Here is an 8613-nt window from a genome sequence, read left to right as displayed (position 1 = left end):
ATGCACTGTGTCTGGTCAACATTCCCTGTAGGCATCTTTCTGGTTAATTCTGGTTTTATGGAATGAAAGTTATTCCTTACTGAGTGTCTGCTCTGTGTCAGAGAGGTGAAGTGAACTCTCTAGAATCACACTAGCTAGTGTTGGGAAAGAAGGCATTCAACCTTCACATTGCATTGTATATTCCTATATCTAGATGTAGATATAGATCTAGATAGATCTAGATATAGATACAGATCTAGGGGACTAGATTAAGGGTTCCTGCATCCTCCTGGTTCAAAGAGACTATCATAGAGGTGGTATCATCTGGCTCACTGAACACCTACATTCTCTTAGTTCTTGTACATTCAATAAACATGTATAGAAGAACACTTAGGGAGAAAGTTCCTTGACATTGGTCTTGGCGATGACTTTTTGGATTTGATACCAAAAGCAAAGGCAACAAAAGCAAAAATAAACAAGCAAATAAACAAGCAAAAATAAACCAAAGAGTCTGGACAACAAAGGAAAACATCAACAAAATGAAAAGGCAGCCTACCAAACTGGAGAAAATATTTGCAAGGCATATATCTGATAAGAGGTTAATGTCCCAAGTATATTAAAAAACTCGTATAACTCAATAACAAAAAAAGAGAAAAAAGGTGATAAAAAAATGGCAGAGGATCTGAATAGACATTCTTCCAAAAGAGACATATAGCTAGCCAAGAGGTTCATCAAGGAAATGCAAATCACACCACATCAAACGCATAAAAACTGCAAGGAGCTATCACCTCACACCTGTTACAGTAAGTCTATCCTCAAAAGATAAGAGACAGCAAGTGTCGATGAGGGAGTGTAAATCAATGCAGCAAGGAAGGAACACAATGTGGAGGCTCATAAAAAAATTGAAGAGAGAACTACCACATGAACCAGCAATCCCATTTCTGGATATGTATCCAGAGGAAATGAAGTCAGGATAATGAAGAAATATCTGCACTCCCATGTTCGTGTCAGCTTTATTCACAATAACCAAGATACATACAGAAACAACCTTAACGTCTACAACGGATGAATGATTGAGAAGATGTGGTACAGATATATGATGGAATAGTATGTAACTACAAGGCAGAAGGAAATCCCGCCATTTGTAACAGCATGGATGGACCTTGAGGCATTATGCTAAGTGAACTAAGTCAGAGAAAGACAAATATTGTATGATCTTACACATGTAAGATGTAGAATCTGAAAAGGCCAAATCATGCAAACAAAGAGTAGAATGGTTGCCACAAGCTAGGGCATGGGATAAAGGTATTGGTCAAAGGACATTAACTTGGGGCGCCTGGGTGGCTCAGTGGGTTAAACCTCTGCCTTCGGCTCAGGTCATCATCCCAGGGTCCTGGGATCAAGCCCCACGTTAGGGTCTCTGCTCAGCGGGGGAGCCAGCTTCCCCCTCTCTCTCTGCCTGCCTCTCTGCCTACTTGTGATCTCTCTCTGTGTGTTAAATAAATAAAATCTTTAAAAGGGGGGGCATTAACTTTCAGTAATAAGATGCATAAGTTCAGGCGATCCAATGCACAGCACGGGGTCATAGTTAACAGTACTGTATTATACACATCAAAGTTGCTGAGAGAGTAGATCTTAAATGTTCTTACCACACACAAAAAATGGTAATTATATAATGTGATAGAAGTGTTAACTAAAGCCTATTGTAATTATGTTGCCATGATTACGTAAAGAGACCAAATTATCAGCTTGTATATCTTAAATGTATACAAACTTTAGGTCAATTATATCTCAGTAAAGGTGGAACAAAAATAAAATTTAAAGAAATAACAACAAAAAAATCCTGTTAAGTCCAATTGGCTCTATCCATTTGTGATTATGTACCCATGTGCTTTACTTTTTGTTTGGTTCTGTTTTATTACAGGGCTCCTGGCCTGAGGTTCAAGGGTTCTGGGCCTCAGAGATTTTTCTCTCTCAACAATGGTGTATCTTGACTCCTGGAAATTGTGCTGGTTTACTGGACACAGACCATTTAGGGAGCACTGAGAAGTCTGGGGTTAGGGAGAAAGGAAATAACATTTTTTTAAAAAGATTTTATTTATTTATTTGACAGGCAGAAATCACAAGTAGGCAGAGAAGCAGGAAGAGAGAGAGGAGGAAGCAGGCTCCCTGCTGAGCAGAGAGCCCGATGCAGGGCTCGATCCCAGGACCCTGGGATCATGACCTGGCTGAAGGCAGAGGCCTTAACCCACTGAGCCACCCAGGCGCCCCAGGAAATAACATTTATTGAGTGCTTGGCACTATGCATTTTACATTCATTTTAATCTCTAGTTATTAGCACACACAAAGGTATTTACAAAAAAGAATTCTGTCCATTTCACAGACAAGAAAACTAATGTCTAGAGAGGGTAAATGACTTTCCTACATCACCCAGCTAGCAGGAAGGATCAGAGCTGGCATCCAAACTGCAGTGTGTTTGTCTACACCCAAGCCAGTCGAGGCCAGGCTCTTTAAAACCCAGGTGTACCTTCTCGCAGAAGGTGCTTCCTACCACCAGTGGACCCCCGCAGCCACGCCAACCCCTCTGTGAGAGATTACTCTGTACCCTGCTTAAAGCCAACCAGGACCACCAAGCTGTCAAAGAAAGAAGCCCTGGAGTCTCAGCAGACTTTGAAACATCCAACTTTGGTCTTGGTGCAGAGCTTGGGCTCACCCCCGACTCTCTGGGCCTCAGGCATGTTGGGCATCAAGCTCCACTTGACCTTGCTCCGGATCATGTTCCACTGTGTCCCCGCCATCTTGCTCTGCTGATGAGAATGTTACATTGGGCAGAGCTGAGAGCTCTCCTGAAGCCCTGGGAGATTGCATCTATTTCTGCTTCTTTATCTGTGTGTGCTTTCATTCTATCAGACAAGGAAATTAAATAGGTCTGGCACCATTTGCTCTCCAGAAAGCTACTTTGGCTGCTAAATCTACCAAAAAGGGTGGATTTATTTGGGTGTTCCTTTCCGAAATGAGTGAACAGGCCTCTTCAGAGCTGCCCACGATTAGCCAAAAGGCCTGAGCTGTCGTGCCAGGCCCACCTGTCAAAAGGACGGCAGCCAAATGGGGCAGATGGGATCGGACCAAGGCCAACAGATAGCCTCTTAATTTGGCCTCAGAGTCCTTTCCCACTCTGCTCTGAGTGCCCCTGGGAAGAGGAATCCATGGAAGGCAAGAACATGGGTCAGAAAAAACCATCCAGGAGCCCGTGCGTTAAAAACTCACCTCCAAACCACAGCTTAAAACCAAACCACAGGTAATTCTTTAGGGGGGAAGAAAAGCTGAAAACCAAAATTAACATTAATTAAACCAAAATTAAATATTGGTTTTGCTCATGCTTCCTGGAAGGCTCTCCCTTGCCTTGTCCTCTTTGTGAATAAATGTCTACCTCTCTATCCTTCAAAGGTCATCTCCTCTCAGGAGCTTTCCCCAGCACTGCCTCCTCTCCCCACCTCCCCAGGCAGGCCCGCCCATGCTTCTTTGTGCATATTGAAACAACCTCTTGGCATAGTTGTGAGTTCATATTATTGAATATTTTTAATTTTGACATGCTCCAAGAGGGAGGTTACGGTGGATTGCAAATGTACAATTAAAATGTAAAATAGGGGCGCCTGGGTGGCTCAGCGGGTTAAAGCCTCTGCCTTCGGCTCAGGTCATGATCCCAGGGTGCTGGGATCGAGCCCCGCATCGGGCTCTCTGCTTAGCTGGGAGCCTGCTTCCTCCTCTCTCTCTGCCTGCCTCTCTGCCTACTTGTGATCTCTGTCTGTCAAATAAATAAATCTTTAAAAAAAAAAAAATGTAAAATAAACCGCATACTTTAAAGTAGGTGAAAAATCAGGGCATGGGGAAAAAGGTTTAAAACATAAGAAATAATAAAGACTGAGGTTTATGCATAGAATCCACATTCTGGGGTCTTCTACTCAGGCTTCGGATGGGCCCCAGCTTCAACCCTAAGCATTATAGCAACCCACCCAAGCCTTTGAGTGGTTGTCAGCAATGTCCTCAGCAGCATCCTTGGAATGGACATAGTACAGCTCATGGGGCTGTGTTAGGAAACATACTTGACTGTCCACCTATGGCATCACATCTGAGTGCCCTTCGGGGTAAGCCATTCTGCATGGTGGCCCATTCAAGGAGATCTGGCTACACAGTCTTCGCTTGGCCTAGCTAGATTCACAGACAGGCTTTACTGAATCAGAGGAACTGCAGGTCTTGCTGGCCTCCATGGAGATTTGGAGAAGGGCAATGCAGCGGTCAGGAAGGATATTCATTCTCTTCATTACTGAGCATCGGAGCCCCTTCCTAGCTTTGTGGAATTCCCTGAGCTGACATGGATCCTCCCTACCATTGCAGAAGCTGAAAAGGGCAGCTCCTTGCTCCGCCAGCCTCCTTTGCAACTGGGAGGTGGGCAGGTGACCCGGGCAGCACCAACTTGCCCCGGAGTTACGATGACAACATCGGTCCTGGCAGGGGCTGCGGAAGGATGACCTTTTGAGGGTAGCACCGGCACCCACCTTGACTGGTGGCGCGCAGTGACTGATGTCAGCACTATTAGTAGTGGAGATTGTGAACTCCCCATTTGGCTAAAGCCACTATCCTGGCTGCAGGACCCTGAACCTGGTTCCCGTGTCCTCCTGGTGATTCTGTGCACCTCTAAGTATCCTTGTAATGAGTTTATTTTCTGCTAAAATCAGCCTGAGTTAGTTCCAGTCTCTTGCAAGAAAAAGCCTGTGTGATTCATGCAGCTCTTCTCCCCTGCCTCCTGCTACTTGTACACAGAGCAAATCAAAGTCAAATGACTGTGAAAATCAGGGCTGTGTAAGAACATAAGGACACAACCCAGGTCTGCCCACAGAGTCCCTAGATGTGTGAATGGGAGAACTGAACATGTGAGGGGAGACTGTTCCAGCGCCAGCCCACCTGGAATCTCAAACCCTAGAATTGTGCTGACCAATATGGTAGCCAGTGGCCATATTGGTGGTTAAAATATGAATTTAGTTAAAATTAAATACAATTATAAATTTATTTTCTCAGGTGCGCTATCTCCATATCAAGTAATCAATAGCCACCTGAACTTAGGGGCTACCATTTTGCACAGCAAAGATACAGAATAGTTTCAACATTGAAGAAAGCTCCATTGAACTATACTGGCCTATGACCTTGAGATTCCAGGGTTGAGGGTAGGATTACTGCCTTGTTTGGCCACATCCATCTTTCTGGTGGCTGATGAGCCTGGATGTACAAAGGCAATGGGCCAGCAGTTCTGTGCTTCTCCATTCTGGTGGACCTCAAATCCATACCAGCGGGCAGGACCAGGATACACTGGGTGTGCCCTGTGAGAAATGGCAGAGGTATGGGGAACCCCCCCACTACCCTCCTGCCTCTTTATCTGTTTACGTCCCATATGCTGCTTGTTGTTGGCTGCCTCAGAGGGAAACAAAAGTAAAAGCAACTTTGAATCTAGTCTCCCCATCATTCTCATGGTTCTAGGACCTGGACCATGCTTTGCAACCCAGGGAGGGACAAAGGCTGCCTCATGCAGAGACACGTGTGAGTGGTGGGGGCTCTGTGCTTACCCAGGACTGGCGCAGTGCTTGGCTTACTGAAGTACCCAGCAAGTGTTCATCGGGTTGACACAGATCTAATGCAGACCCCCAGGGTCCTGATGTAGCACAGTCAGGTAATTTTCACGCCAAATACTTTTCATTCAGGGGGTAAGGGAGACGGTATAATAATGATGACATGATGGTGTATGAAATAAATGGGAGTTTAGGGTGTAAGTTCATTATAATTGGAACTATGGAAAAAATAGGTTGCATGTGTGAAAATGTTTAGAGTTCTGGGATTTTTTTCTTTTGAAATTCCTTAAATATGATATATATCAGGATGGTTAAGAATATGGTCAAATAGATGTGATCCCTTCTGTGAAATGAGAGCAGTAATAGTGCCTACTCATTGGGTTGTATGAGGAATAAATGAGATAATGCATGAAAAACATTTAGGACAGCCCTTGGCACATGATAAATGCTAAGTACAAGATAGCTATTACTGTGATTTTGCTCTAGAAATCTGCAGGATAATAAAAGATCAAGGATCCTTGGCATCCCTATCATGTTATGGCTTTGGTCCCCTTTCCAGTGGGACAGGGCTGGGAAGGGACCGAGCTTGGGGGTGGTTTCTGGATACTGTCAGCCCCAGCCCTCTGCCCACAGGGCAGCCCTGCTAAGTCTCCGTTGCCCCCTCTCTCCAGGAGGACGCTGCCAACCACTCACACCGCTTTACACTTCTTGGCTTAAGCCATGGAGGTTTGGAGGGATTTTTTAAATTACAAGTCTGTCATTTTTGCAAATGATTTTTGTCTTTTGCAGCAATTCCACCCCAAACAAACACACTCTCCAGTGTTCCTTCCATTGGCCTGTCTCCTGCCTTCTGTTCACATCCTATGGCTATTAATGAGGGCTCAGTCGACAACCTGGGAGGACCCACAGAGCCGCCTCCTCCTCCCTCCCTCTTTCTGTCTCTATGCGTGTTTGTGTCTTTCTCTGTGCATCTGTTTCTGTCCCTCCTCCCTTGCCTGTCACCCTTCTGCTCTTTGTGTCCCTTGAATCTTTAAAACCCCTCTGGGGGCTGTGGTTTGGAATGCAGACACTACAATAAACACCATGCTCCCCTCCCCAAGCTCTAACACACCCTCAGCAGGCATATATTGGAGGAGCAGGAAGGGGGCTGACCATCAGAAAATGGATTCCTAGGGCGCCTGGGTGGCTCAGTCATTAAGCATCTGCCTTTAGCTCAGGTCCTGATCCAAGGGTTCCAGGATCGAGCCCTTCATCCTACTGCAGCCCTGCGTTGTGCTCCCTGCTCAGCGGGAAGTCTGCTTCTCCCTCTGCCACTCTCCCTGCTTGTGTCCCCTCTCTCACTGTCTCTCTCTCTTTCTGTCAAATAAACAAATAAAATCTTAAAAAAAGAAAGAAAGAAAGAAAGGAAGAAAGAAAATGGATTCCTCCTTCCTAGGCAGGAGATCAAAATTCACCCCTCTTCTTACCGCCCTCTCTCTGAAATAGAAATTACTGTACGCTGGTTCCTGCCTGGAAAAACTTCTGGTTGAGGAAGTCCTGTTGCAAAACAAACCTTTAAATATCAGATGTATTGAAACGAAATCTTCGTGGCTGTTTAACTGGTTTAGTCTACTTGCAGACATACAGAATACCTAAAAACAAAATGTTTATAATTATAGCAGTGTGCTGTATCTTAACCCTTTCATAATGTATTTTTTGATATATTATCCCACTCTTTGTCTCTCAGGATAAACTTTTCATAGTAGGAGAGGTGGTATTTTTTTTTTAATTTATGTATATGTTTTTGAGTGAGAGAGAGTGGAGGGAGGGGCAGAGGAGAGGCAGCAGACCCTCCACTGAGCACAGAGCCTGCCAGTCCAGCACAGGCCACAGTCCCACCACCACGAGATCACGACCTGAATGGAAACCAAGAGTCAGACAGACACTTAAGCAACTGAGCCACCCAGGCGCCCCAAGGTGGCATTATGATTATTGTCTCCATTTTGAAGAATGGGAACTGAGATTTGCCCTCTGTCACAAAGTTTCATTGTCCTGGGCCCCCATCCCCTGGGGACCTTGAAGCCTCACTCCCCTCCATGGCCTCAGCTCTTAGACTCTATGGTTCCCTCCAGAAATTCCAAACAACTCAGACCGAACTTGCCCCAGAGAGTCAGTGTGGCTTGTATGCACATGGTGTCCTCCATAAATCCTGGTCTAGGGTCGCAGGAGCTGGCTGGGGCTCCAGGCTGAGCACCGCTCAGAGATCTAATCACGTTCTCGGTTTTAGTCATCGCAGTGAATCTTACAGCGGAGCTGCGAGAGCCAAAGCAGAAACCCTGGTGACAGAAGGAAGTCTCGGAAGGTTTGGTGGAATAAATTACTCAAACACTTGGGTTTCTCTAAAAGCGATGAAACTTAATTTCTGGTATGATACCGGGATAAACGGAATGTAATCTACAGCATTGTCCTAGCTCATCCAAATCGTATCTTCTTTTTCCATGGAAGTAATTGGGGAAAAAAAAATTGCAGAGACCTTCTGGAGCATTATCTTATTTAGATCCGATTTTAACCAGAATGCGAAATATTTCATACTGAAGGCAAGTGCATAGTCGCCTGTAAATGCAAGGCGAAGTTCAAGGTGAAGTAGCTCCCCGGTATGATGGCAAATGCAAATGTTTAAAGCTACTCAACAATTTTCCCCTTGCAGCTGCCCATTTTATCTCTTGCAAAACTAGTAATGATACAAGCAGTTGATTATGGTTTACAATAGCAATAAACCTCTCACAATTGGTTGTTTCCAAAATAAATAGCCATTCTGTTAAATGTTAAATAACAAGTCATAAACTGCTGAAAACAACCAATTTCTTGTGGATTATTGCCTGAATAAATTTCAGCGGGAAAGGCAGATCATTAAGCCGTGAACACCACAGATCAAATATACCGAAATTAAAAAAAAAAATCAATCAATCAACTAATCCATGAAGAAGAACTCCTGTTTTACCATCAGAATCACACCACATATCCTAACATATTC

This window comes from Meles meles, chromosome 14, assembly GCF_922984935.1.
Source record: "Meles meles chromosome 14, mMelMel3.1 paternal haplotype, whole genome shotgun sequence".
NCBI lineage: Eukaryota > Metazoa > Chordata > Mammalia > Carnivora > Mustelidae > Meles > Meles meles.
The sequence above is the reverse complement of the archived record's forward strand: the minus strand, read 5'-3'. Positions refer to the sequence as shown.